Source organism: Aphelocoma coerulescens, chromosome 2 (assembly GCF_041296385.1).
Source record: "Aphelocoma coerulescens isolate FSJ_1873_10779 chromosome 2, UR_Acoe_1.0, whole genome shotgun sequence".
Taxonomy (NCBI): Eukaryota; Metazoa; Chordata; class Aves; order Passeriformes; family Corvidae; genus Aphelocoma; species Aphelocoma coerulescens.
The window spans coordinates 132,785,780-132,798,151 of NC_091015.1; the positions used below are offsets into that span (position 1 = coordinate 132,785,780).

A 12,372-nucleotide genomic window follows, 5' to 3' on the forward strand; every position below is an offset into this window, starting at 1 on the left:
CACTCAAAAAATTCACCTATGCCCTGACTGTGCTTGGAACAATCTCTCTCATCTCACATCCTCTCCCTGAGGCCTTCCTGGAAATTCTTTGTTTTGTGAAGCCTCCAAGCTGGTACTATCTCCTAAGTTGTGCCACCTGGGGACCTCAGTAGGCCATACCCAGAACCATGAATCTTATAGACAGAAGTGCTTTGAGGCAGGATTGCACAAATTAAGGGTGAGGTGAGTTTTGCTGTGCTGCATCCTGTGGTAGTTTGTGGACAAGAAAGTGTGCCAGGAAGCATAGAAAAGCAGCCAAAAGAGAGATAACAAGTGTTGCTTGAAACAAACTGATAACTATTTTTACCACATCCTGCTGTGAGAAGTGAGCACTTTAGGTGATTATTGAGAAAAAGGCAAAATAATGCCTACAGGACAGAGTGGGGAGGATGCTTCTGTACCCTAGCTGATGTCTCCGATGTCCCTCTCCTCCATCCAGCCCTATTGACATACTTTTGTTGCCCAAGTGGATAAAATATCGGCATCGAAAACCATCGTCGCCTTCTGTGCCAGGGTGTGACAGCTCTGCAGCAGAAGGAGCGGACCCGATGGGACACGGTCCCCGCCAGCGGCCTGGCAGCACCGTCAGCTCTTGGAACCCGCTCCCGAGGCGCAGCCTGCGCGCCCGCTGCGTGCTGCATGTGGGGATGACGGCGTCGCCCTGGATTATCCGCCGGTTTAGGGGGAGGATCGCCGTAATCCGTCCCTGGATCGCACATCCCGCGCTAGCCGGCAGCCGCAGGCTCTGCGGGTCCCTCGGGCAGCTGCAGCCGCGGGGCCCCGGGCAGGAGCAGGGCCGGCTGCGCGTCCCCGCCTGACCCCGCGGCTGCCGCCGCCCGGGGGGCGCTGCTCGGGGCGGGCCGGCGGCGGGGGCGGCACCGACAGCGGCACCGACAGCGACAGCGGCCCCGCCTGCGCTGGCGGGGAGCGGCGGTGGCCCGTGGCCGCCCCGGGGTGGGCGCAGCCCCGCGAGGGGAGCCCGTCATCCCGCGGCCGCGGCAGGAGGAGCGCGGCTGACGCGGCAGGGAGGAGGAAGCGGCAGCTCGAGCGGGCGGGCGAGCGGACGGACGGACGGACGGGCAGCCCCGGCCGGCGGAGGGACGGAGGGAGGCAGGTACACGGGGTGCAGCCGTCCAGGGCTCGTACCCCTTCCCACGGCCGTGGTAGAGCGGGGCCGTCCGGAGCCGCGGAGGTTCAGCGGCCGCGGGGACACGGGACTCACTCGGGGACACGGGACTCGGGGACACGGGACTCGGGGACGTTTCGCTTCCCTTTTGTTGCAGCCCGAAAACGCCTGCGTGCTTTGCCTGCACCGCCGGCTTTCCCGTGGAGCGTGTTCGGTGCGGGCCTCGCCAGGCTCCTGCGGCGGGGGCCGGGGCGGCTGAGTGTTCCCGCAGGAAAGCGCTGCTCCGCGCGGACGTGCGGCTCCAGCGGCAGGGATCCCCTCGCGGACAGGGGGCAAAGTGCTCGCAGGCGAATAAACAAATAAACATGGAGAAACTTCTGCTCCCCCCCCCCCCCCCCCCCCGTCCCCGCCGCTATAATTTTAGATATTATATTTGCAAAGAAGTTTTAAAGTCATTTGGTGTTTCACATTCTCCTCTCTTCTGTATATATATACTTTTTTTTTTTTTTTTTTTTATTCCCACCCTTCTCCAGCAGTGCTTCTGGCTCCTGCTAGTACTCTTGCCCTAATGTTTTTATGGATTACTGCAAGTATATGTAGTTTTACGTACTATGCTTTATTTTGCACGGCTGGCTCGGTATGGGAGGGTTTGATTTCTGGGTTGCAATTACGGACACCACCAAACTCTTATTTCAGTTCCACTGCTTAATTCCATAAAGACAGTAAAGCTATGCTGGAATCAGACATTGAAGAGGTAAAGAATGGCTGGGCGTTTACATTTAGAGCAGATGAAAGAGCCCTTTTCCAGAGAGTCCTTTTCCTCTGCCCCAGCAGGCTGAGGAGACCCTGGTTTGCTTTGCTTTGTGCTTTTCAGAGGAAAAGCAGTGAATTCGGTTTGGATCTGCAGTCCCTCTTTCTGGTGGTCTCTGTGCCAGAGAGGCAAGGGCTGGAATTGCTTCTTTACTGGTTTAAACACCTTCGGCATGAGAGAAGGTTGGAGGCAGTAGGTTGGAGCAGACTTCTCCTGTGCAGAAGTCACAAAGTATTGGTGCTTCCTGCACAGATCTTTTATGGGAAGGTAAAATTCTGACGCAGACTTAAAGGATTTCAATTAAGGAGAGAACTGGTCGAGCTTGAAGGAGTATCCCATAGCATTCACCTGCATGACTTTTTTATTTACAGAATGTCTGCCTCAGTGCTTTTGTGAGCATTGGTCAGAGCTCCTCGGCTTCCCCTCGCTGAGACTTACATGCTCCTGCAAAGCCTTTTTTTAAATCTGAATTCTGTCAGGCTCTTTCCCTTAATTTTTGAGATTGTATGAAGAGCAGAAATGTGCACTAGTTGGCAGCAAAAAAACAGTTAGTGATCTCTGTATTCCTCTCCAGTAAGTGCTACAGCCTCTTTATTATGTGCTCTAAGCATTGAAATAGCATTGACAGTTATACTGGATATTCATAATAGATGTTGACAGCCCTTCTATTTAATTTCTTTCATGCTAATCTAATAAATTCAGTATCTATTGTAATCTTCAAAGAGGATTAAACATTTCCTGAGGGTAAGGAAAGTTATGCGGACTGGTGAATACATGGGCTGCATCCAGAGTGCTGCAAGACTTGTAATTCACTGGTTATGTTGTTCTGAGGGGACCTTCATCCTGATAATCAATAACCCATAGGAGTTGTTGCTTTTTATTATCACTGTGTGCATTCTCATTCTCAAAGGACAGGTATCTTTCTAAGAAGCCTGACAAAGCTGGATGTTCAAGTCTCATTGAACAGAAGTCTTCAAAGGACTTATGGGGGGACAGTAGTTGGGCAGTTCCTAGTCCACTCTGCTTATAAAATAATGTATTGCAGGGAGCTAGTAGTTCAAATGTTAAGATGTGAGCACTTTAAAATCACTACTCTGTTCATTTTTTGACTTGTTTAAAGTCAATCCACAAGTAGGTGGATAATTTGACTGTAATGGCATGTGTTTAAAATAGTGATTGGTGGTTTTTAATATGCAGAATTGCTTCAGCCTAGCTAGCTGGAATAGCTGCAAGCCTCCAAAGCTGACTTGACCCAGCAACAAAATATTTCAGTAGGGTATGCTGAGGGCCAAAAATAAAGTATATTAAATAAAATGACCCGGGTATTAGCAAATAAAACTAGATGCAAAGCATCTCTTGTTTCTCTTGGGATCTAGCATTTATGATGGAAATCATCTGTCAATCTAAAATGCCATGCATGCTAATTGCAGGTTCATGTTAATCATCACTGTATAAGAGGGTATGTCAAATCTTATTTTCCATCCCATCCATACAGGATAAGCTTCTAATAAGCTGTGATCCTTCGGCCACATCCATGAATCGGTTCTCTCCTGGGTTATCCTCTCTATATCCCAGATAATTTTCCAGATGGTTTCAGTTTTATAATTTTCATGCAAGTAACTAGGTCTTTTTTGTCCCATGGCTACAAGCCATTTTATACACAAATGCCCTGCATTTCTGCTTGGAAATAGAGCTCAGATGACACATATTTGCAGTTCCAAATTATTTTTTTGTTTTGGCTGCCTAAGTTGTCATTTAGAAGAATGTTATTTTGAAGGAATGGGTGCTTCCCAAAAGGAAAGTTAGTATTGGTTGGTTTTATGACTTCATTTTTGGACATCCCTAAGTCATTGAAACTTATTCTGCTATGATTTTTTTTTTCCATAGACCAAGGAACTAGAAACTACTGTAAATAATGTATGTACATATATAGACTGAGCCATAGTAAAGCAATATGTTGTTTTTATTTGAAGTTAGATCTATGAGTATTTGAATTGAAGGATTCATTTTGTTCTAGTTTAAGTAGTATCCATATGCTAAAATGTCCTACAAAGCAAACACACTTTCCAAAGTAGAACCGAAGGGCTTCCGCGTGCTGTAAGAACATTTTAAAATATGTTAATCAGGTTCCTGCTTGCATTCCTAATTCTCAAACAGAATTTATTCCCCCAAGTCTTCCAAACCACCTAACACTGAGTCTGCCTGACTCTGAAAGTGTCTCAAAAATATTGGATCTCCCTCCTTGAGCAGAAAGTTCTTAAGCGCCTTATCTAGAGCTGCTGTAGTTGAGCATCAAAGCCCTTAGGAGATGAAGAAAGTAGGGCACCTGGCAAGCACGTTGTAAACACACACGCTGACGGCATCGGTTCTGTCTCGAAATGCAGTTGTGTGTTTCCTTTTGAGAACGCTGTGGGAGGAGGAGCCAGCACTTACCTTTCCCTGGGAGCTGCTGGTGGCAGGGTTTGTCTAAGCAGTAGACTGTGTTCTGGTAGTTGAAACCAGGGCTCCTGGTCCCTGTGCCCCAGGGGTTCAAACCCACATCTCTCACCTCTGCAGCTGTTGAATAGGCTGAAGGAGGTGAGCAGAAGGGCACACTTCGCTCCTTGTGTGCAGCCTGGGCCGTCTTTTGGAAGATGCAGAAGGTTGCCCAGGGCTGGCATGAGGGAGCCCCAGAACCTTGACTCAGTCACAGCAGTTTGTGTCCTACTGGGAGGAGGGCTGGGAGCTGGTGGTTGCTTGCTGATGATGATTATCAGAGGTGAGCATTTCCATGACATCCTCTATGTTTCAAGAGAGGATCAACACTTGACTAATTTCTCTAGGAGAGAGCTGGGCCCAGGAGAAGAACAGGCTCAGAGATCTGGAGTGGGTGGTGACAGCTGTTTGTAGTTCCAGTTTAGAAGTTCAAGCCTGCAAGCTGAAGTGGGGAAAGTGTCCAGTGTTTCCTTCCAGAAAGTCCCATTTCCAGTGCAGGAATCTCCATCCTGGGCCACCACTTTCACACAGTGTATCTGCATGGCAATAGGTGTCACCCTGCCAGTTTTGTACTATTCAGGTTTTAGGTGGCGTTTTATGTGTTCCATGCCACCGTTTTGTGTGTTTGTGTCCTGACCTGTAACTCCATTGCCTCACTCTTATCAGTGTTAGGATTCTTTCTCCCTACTCTTCAGCAAAGGAAGAAGTAAGGTTTTATCTTCATATGACCTTTTCACTCCAGTTTCTCAGACACCCTGTGAGCATCATCTGAGGAGGAGAGGAAACTTCCTTATTCCCTTATATTTGAAATGCTTTGCTTTGCAACTAGTCTTTCTGTGGTTTATGGCAGGAAAGCACCTGGGGGTTGGGGGATTGTGGGTAAGCAAGATTGATGTCTAAATTTATTTCACAGCTCCTTTATTCAAAGAGATGTCACGTCTTACTTCTTGGCAGCCTTGTTTGAAACTGTGAGGGCAACTGGCAAGCTGCTAGTGCTGAGTGCCTTGCCAAATACTATTGCAAAATACTGCCAGTGCAGAAGTTGCATAGCTTTACAGACTGTTATGTTTCTCTTGGAGTAAACCAAAGAGGTACCAGCTTCTGATCCTTTGCCTCTGCTGAGAAGCAGGACCTACATGTTTCCATCACCTTATGAGGCACCATCATGCTGCTTTGCTGCTGCTGTCTCTTCCAGCCCATGGGATTAGTTTTCTGTCAGTGGTACTTCTCCATCTCTTGTTCACTGTTGTGAAATAACCAAGGAAAAAGAACTATTTAAAACATCTTCACTGTATTGTTAATTGCAAAATAGTTTGGAACAGACATCAGGCCAAGGAAAGCTTTGCCTCTGATCCTGGACTCAATGTTGCTAATGCAGCAGGTGCATCAGAATAGATTTGCTGTGCCCCACGGAGTTACACCCCATATTTGAGTGTTTATCGAAGATCCATGCAACTGAAGTCAATCCCAACTATTTATCAATATAATACGGGATGCAAAATCTGATATCTAAATATATGCAAACTGTGTGCCATTTATTGAGACCTTGTAACTTTGCTGTTAAATCAAGGCATGAGTTGGAAACACAGTTCTATTTTTCAGGAGCTATCTTGATAGCTATTTCAGAGCTTTGCATCAGTAATGTGTGCTCAAATTGGTATTTTAATGAGAAAAAGGGCACTTGTGAAGATTACTGTCCTGTGGTGTTGTATATTATATTGCATTACGATGACATTTCTGGATTCAGCTAGGAAGATAGGCTGAAGGGGTAGGTGCTGCTCAGGGCTAAACATCTTAAATCATGCTGTTACTCTGGTTAGAAGGAGCCTTGGAATGTGGTGGGTTAACTCACCACCTTGAGTTAACTCCTCACCCTCAATTCAGACAGGGCTGTGCAGGGCTTTGTTTGCCTGGGTTTTGAAAACCCCCAAAGACAGAGGCTCCACAGCCCCCCTGAGCACCCTGTGTGTGGGGATTTTCCTTCTCATGCAATGCACTGCTCTGCACCAGCCAGTCTGTCTTGGTAACCACCTCGAAGACATTGGGAGGCTGTTGTTTGGTGCCCCTCAAGCCTCTTCTCAAGGCTAAGTAAGTCCAGTTGCCTCCAGCTCACCTAGAGAATGTGCTGCAACCCATGACTTCTGTGTTTTGGCTTCTTCCATACCCTGTGTAGTTCCTGCCGAAGTGGAGGAATGTTGGATGCATGTGTTAGGATGCAAGTGTATGTGGTCTGCATGACTCTGAACTACTGTGTGTTTATATTACAATAGTTTAGGTTTAGACTTTTTTTTTTGTTTGTAAATCCTAGTGTTAGGTATTTATGAACTGGGATCACTATCAAACCCTAAAATATATTTTATACTAAGTTTAGTAAATAAGTAAGGACTGAGCATTCAGAAAATGAATGCTTTTACTCAACCATGGTGGAATTTCCAGTTTATGGTATGTGTTTTGCTTTAATGCTGGGAAGAGCACAGAAGAGGGACAGGAGGTAATTAAAGAAGAAAATAACTCCTGTACTCCCTTTGGATGGGACTTAACCATACCTTGCAAAAGCAAGATGCATTAAGTCTGCAAGTTTGGAATGCTGCAAAAACTACAAAACAGAGAAAGCTTAGGACAATTCAGAAATAAAAGCTACCTGGCAAAAGTACCCAGACTGTCAAATGCCTTGAAGACAAGTGCATCAAAGAACTAGGAGACTTCTGCTTCCTCGCTGCAGTAGTAGTGGTGCATCTTGAATATATTAAAGTGGGGGGGGGGGGGAAACGAAGCCATGTTTTCATAAAAAGGTAAATAAAAAGAGCATACAGCATTAAGGAGTATATAGTAATGTTTTATGAGAGGTAAGAAGTGAAGCAGAAGGGGGTTATTTGGAGTCATAGTGGATACTGGTAGCCTAGAATCCAATTATCCAATTAGCCTCCTGATTTTTTTTTTTTTTTTTTTTCAAATACTAGGCCCTCCTGTTTCATTGAAGCAATAAATGAATGTAATGCTGTTAATTTAATCTCCCGGTACTCTTGATAAATATCTTGTAAATAACTAACTTGTTTTCATCAATTGCTCTTTAAGAGGGGTCATGGATTTTTCAGACTAGCGTGGAAATGGTTAAGCAGCATCTTAATATCTAAATTTCACCCTCCCAAATCAGGCTTTGATAAGAGAATATCTGTTGTCTTTGGAGTTGTTGGGACTAACACCTCTTTCCTGCTATCCTTCGGTTTTCAGAGCCCTGATAGACAACAGATGAGGTTTCTCTGTCAGGGAACCCCAAAACTGTCCCTTCGTTGTGTCTCTTGAAAATAATGTGACACTTGCAGCAGTAACAGAAAACAAGACAATTACTGTGCTCTGGTGAGAGAATATGGCCGCTGTGCTACAAATTTTTCAGGTTTCTTGGTGTAAATTGTTTGTATCAAGAATGAACTGTGCTGTTTCCAATGAGGTTTTACATCTTGTGTATGTGCCCACACACATTATATGTAACTGTAAAGGCATATGCCAGATAGATGGGTTTAACTTCACTTTTCTTCAGAATTTTTTGAAGGTTGGCTGCCTCTTTGGTGCTCTTTTCATGTTAACTAATAGGTTATGTGGTGGATGAATAGGATTCTTTATAGAATTATCTAAAACCAGGCACTGATTTATTTGAAAACAAAGGGTTTCTTTAGAGCTAAGTTTAAGCTGGCATTGCCATGAATCCTAGAATTATTCTACATTTAAATGGGAGAACAGTGATGCACTTGTACTTGGGCTTTGAACAGCACAGAGCTGTTGACCAGAGGCTTGGAGACTGCTGAGCAAGTCTGTTTAGGTGCCTTTGCCAAAGTTTCCAAGCCTACTCTTCTCTCCTTACAGATGATGAGAAGCAAAGCTAAGAAGGCACTATAAGTTGCACTGATCAATTTGTTTGGAGGAAGGCAAGTTTTTTGCTGGTGTGTGATCAAAAAATGTATAAAAACCTGCACTGTAGCAATCTGAACACATACTTTTTCTCTGTTTTGCTTTGGGGCGTGTGGGGTCTAGAGCATAGCAGCTAAACAATACCTCACTTGTTTATAAAAAAACTTGGGAAGAAGGGGTGAGAAAGAAGAAAATATTTACAGTATCTTTCCACCCAATTAAAATCAGAAGGCAGACTAAAAAGTAAAGAGTTCATCTACGGTCCAAGCCAATTAAAAGTAAATTTTGCTGCTTGGATGTTAATTTACACATCCAAGACAGCAATGTAAATTTAACTAGAAGCTTAACCTCACCAGTTAAGATGAACTTCAGAATTATGATTAATTTGATTTTGGTCATAGCATCTGGGTGTTTAGGCATATTTTATGTGAATTGACGTTAGAAATTCATAAACGCCTTAAACAGCAGAACGTGTAAATAATGCCTGTCTCGCAAACACAGCTCTGCAACACGAGCTGGCTCGGATCCTCAGTTAAGATATTCTTATGTTTTATGCCCTCAGCCATTTCCCCCCTTGTTTAATTATCTGGGAGTAAAACCAGATTTCTGTAGCTTCTTTCATGTATTAAAAGGTATCTCGAATTTCTGTGCGAATGTTTTAATTGTATTTGTTGACATTAGTTTAGATTGTTTGTGGGGTTTTACACATACAATGTGTATTTATTTACAAAGAATTGAAATAGAGGTAGAAGGAGGAATCTCGTAACACTTACGGGTTTTGCTCAGAAATTAAACTGCAAACTTGCCAATGCGTGCAAAAATCAGTTTACTGTTTTACATAGGAGCATCACTTGAAATGACCTCAAAGAAATTTGATCATCAACCACCCAGTCAAATCCTGGATAATTATTCAGGGAACCATGTTGGATGCATGATGTGCACAGAGTAAGAAACAAAACAGTCCTTGACAAGGAATCTGAAGGGGCTGAATATTTCAGAAGCTACAGAGCATAAGGAACAGAGGACAGCCTTGCAGCTCAGAATCTAGACAGGGACACACAGAAACATGCACAATTTGACACTTCTTTAGGAAAGAAAGTACATTAAATGAAAATATGTTGATGTTAGGAACTGGCAAGGAGAAACTGGAACATTCTTTGTCTTGGTTACTGCTCTATGACACGGCAGCTTGAAAAGATTGAGGACTTGGGTGCTTGGCCCTTTGTTTTGGTTTTGCTGTTTTAATTTATAAGTCAGAAAGTCCCTAGACATAGGTCCTCATTTAAAGAAAAGAAAGAAAGAAAAATAAGACAGATTATTAGCAATGTTATTTTAAAGCAGTTGCAGTTCTTAAGTTAAAATATTGTGATAGTTGTTCCAGTGTATTTACAGATCTACCGCAGATGTCCATATGTCACATCAGATGTCAGTTAAAATGGTCAATATGTTGTCTCAAATCAGTCAGTGCCTGGTGTCCAGACACTGAACGCTGTCACTCCAGTCATGCTTGTTGCTGCACAGCATTTAGATCAATCTAACAGTGGAGGAAAGCAGTGTTGTTCTGGTCTGCTGTGGCTGGTGTGTCCTGCTTTGGTCTCTGCCACGTGGATGCCACGGCTGGTCCCTGGATTCCTCTGGTTTAGCTTAAGATGAGTCTCTGTTACAGTATTAGTTCAGTTCAGGAGTGTGCCTTTGGAGAACATCCCTTGTGGTTCACTTTGCTGGGGGATCTTGGGGAACACGAGCTGGATTCCCTAGAGATGAAGTAAGACTGGAAGATGTTCTTCAGGAGCACTACTGAACATGGGGCCGGTGTCCTGCCCACAGGACCAGGCTAAAGCTGGGTTGAAGCAAAACGTAGAAATTCTGCTGTGCCAACATGGGTCATGTGGGGGCTGCATATTCAGCATCTCTCTGTGGATGTGCTTTTCTTGCACTGCATTACTTGTTAAGGTAGACATTTGAAACAAAAACTGCAGCAAGAGTAGATCCAAGCACCTGGAGCCTGCCTTTTCTCTTGACTTCAGGTGCAGCCTTGTTAACTCATTGCTCATGAAAGTGTAACACCCCTCTGAAATGACTCTCCCTGCAAATGGCAGTCTCATTTTTCATCTTTGTTTTTCCCAGTTTCCTGCCTGTCACCTGACTTCCCTCAGTGCTTCTCTCTGGGTTTCAAAACCACTTTTCCTTCTCCTCACTTCTGGTTTGCCATTTTTGCATTCCTCAACCATTGCTCCCAGCTATAAGGTCTCAGTCTCAAGTAGTCTCTGCCCCAAAGATGCAATCTGTGTTTTATGAAGAAGTGTTTGCTTCAGCTGTTTTTAAAGCTCTTTCCTGGTGAAATCTCTTCCATTGCTTCATTACCCTTCCAATATATTTTTCATGTTCTTGTCTCCCCTCCTCCAGTGTTTAACCTGAACCTTTTCTGTGCTCATTTTAAGCTCATTAGAACTTGTCCTGAAGAGGCAATGCCCTTCTCTTTGAAGTAGTCTTCCAAGGTAACAGCCATCCCTCAGGTGGGTTCCCCCTACCCCACCCCACACTAGCTTGTCCATCCACTTCCCTGTAAGTCACATTTTCTAGACCAGTTTTCATTCAAATTTCTGTTCCCTAGACCTTCTCAGGTAGGACCACATCTTTCCTAGGTATTCAGACACAGAGTGAAGTAGAAGGACTTTTTTGAGTTCAGCAGATTTTGCTCAGGCTTTCCACTCCCAACACTTTTATTTTATATCTCATAGCAATGTCTGTGTTTCTTAGAACAGCATGACATTTGTCTCTTGTGACCTGCTGTAGTCTGAGGCCTTGTTTTCCATCCTGTATTTCCATATTAGACATTTCCTGCCTGTATCTTGTACATAACCCACTACATTTCACTCCATCCTTCCAGATCACTACCTCTGTCCTGACAATGATACATTTAACCTTTGTTTCTCACATCCAGAATTAATATTTATTCTTCCTGCATCTGTAGCCTGGTTGTTAAAATACCTAAAGGCAGTTTCAAAGCTTTTCTAAAGGGAAGGTGTGATGTCTGTGATTTCTCTCCTACCTCCCTGCAAGGTTGTCAGAGGAACTTAGCAATGTAATTTAACAAATCTCTTTTGGCTATTACTTTGGATTATCTTCCAGGTGCTGCTAATTGATCTGTTTTGGATTGTTTTCCACAGGAATTTGAAGTTAAACTGACTCACTGGGTCTTTAATATTCTTACCTGTTGTTTTTTGTTGCTTTGGTTTGTTTACTTGGGTTTTTTTCCACTGTGCACACGTGCACACACTTCCATTCACATGCTCTGTCTCTCTCCTGTTCCTCCTGAAATCTTACCTGTCATTACTATTTTTTATGCCAGTCACTGCTTGCACTTGACCCTGTTGGTGAAGACTGATGTCCTAAACATGATAGTCTACTGGATGTCATCTCTCATCAGCTTTTCTCTGTGTTGACTAGGGCCAGGAGGTTTTTCTTGCTCTTAAGCTATAAACATATTGATAATAAGGATTTCTTTTTGTTGCTAGTCTTTTTTTTTTTTTTTCATTCTAATTCTACCTTAAGTATGCTGATTCTTTTAATTATGTACTTCTGCAGATTTTATATTTATTGCTAGCAATTTGACTATGTTTTCACATTCTGTGTCTGTCTTGACAAATAAATCTTGTGCTACTTCTGCTGTTTATTTTTACAGGGCACAAGCTCAGATTATCGTGTTGTTTTGTAGAGAAATTGCTACTTCTTTCTTGTCTCCCCTCTTAGTGTCTCTTGTTTTCACATTCTCTTTGTTACCTTCTTGGGGTCCCCCACCTCCCATTTAATAAGGTTTAGTCGACTTTTCTTCTGAACTGGTTGCTTTCCATTTGTCTAGAAGCAAATCTAAAGGATCTTCTGCCTTTTTTAAAATAAAAAAAAAATCTGATTTTGAAATAGAAGATGTTTAAGTCTAAACTGAACTAAAGTGCTGTCAATTCACAGGCCTTTGCTCCTTATACCATGTGACTATCAAGATACCACATGGTAG

General features: G+C 43.7%; 1 protein-coding gene across 2 annotated transcripts in view; it reads left to right on the plus strand.

The window, feature by feature from the left end:
- Positions 1-947: 947 nt before the first annotated feature.
- Positions 948-12,372, plus strand: part of SGK3 (serum/glucocorticoid regulated kinase family member 3) — a 56,167-nt gene continuing 44,742 nt past the window's right edge. The window contains exon 1 of one of the 2 annotated variants that reach the window (XM_069004893.1): positions 948-1,153. The gene's annotated coding sequence lies outside the window, so the exon portion shown is untranslated. The remainder of the gene's footprint in view (positions 1,154-12,372) is intronic. The other variant, XM_069004894.1, reaches the window with a different exon arrangement.